A 981-nucleotide genomic window follows, 5' to 3' on the forward strand; every position below is an offset into this window, starting at 1 on the left:
ATTTGAACCATTTTTTTGGCACGCAGACAGTATTTATTTTCGTTATATGGGAGGAGAGAAATGCGGTAAAAGTTGTAAGTAGGCTGTTTAGGTTTTCATGTTGGTAACGCTACGTAGCGCTCTATATGAAAATCACTGACTGTGCTGTGTAGCCTGTGGCTGGGTGGCATTGTTGGAATAGTCGCTATTGTAGTGTTAGGCAGTTGGATGTTAACAGCACGTAGTGTTACGCAGTTGGGGGTGAGCCGCCAGCAGTGGTGGATGTGGGGAGAGAGATGGCGGAGTTTTGAGAGCAGATGATCTGGTCGTGTGTACATCAGAGACAGTAAATTTGTAAGACTGGATGTCATGAACTGTTATATATATTATGACTTTTGAACACTATTAAGGTAAATACATTGTTTGTTCTCTATCAAAATCTTTCATTTGCTAACTATGCCTATCAGTAGCTAGTGCCTTCAGTAGTTTGAATGTTTTATTTATCTGGCAGTAGTGGCGCTCGCAGTATTGCAGTAGTTCGAGTAACTAAGATTTTTGTGAGGTAAGTGATTTTTGAAAGGTATAGGTTAATGTTAGTCAGGGCTATTCTTTTGTAGGGATTATTGAAAGTCAGATTGCGTTGCGCTAAAAATTTTGTGTCAGTTTAGTGTTGATCAGAATAGGTAAAGAGCGAAATGTCTGAGCACTTTCAGTTCTGCTCAGCTGTTTGAAAATCAAGTAATGTAAGAGGTTTATCAGCACAGTAATTCATTAAGTTTTCTAAGGGGACGTTTCAAAATGTTATCGAGTTCTCTATCAGATGAAGTTAGTGGAGCTTTTATAATTCGTAATTTTTCTGTTGGATGGTACTGAACAACGAAGATAGACGTGAATGGGCCCTGAGGGACGTAGATCTGCTTTGGACAGCAGTACTTGTATGTAATTTGGGGACGCACCACAATGCAGTAGCAAAATCCTCATCCTTACCTCAGATCCCGTATT

This window comes from Schistocerca piceifrons, chromosome 6 (assembly GCF_021461385.2).
Source record: "Schistocerca piceifrons isolate TAMUIC-IGC-003096 chromosome 6, iqSchPice1.1, whole genome shotgun sequence".
In the NCBI taxonomy this organism is placed as follows: domain Eukaryota; kingdom Metazoa; phylum Arthropoda; class Insecta; order Orthoptera; family Acrididae; genus Schistocerca; species Schistocerca piceifrons.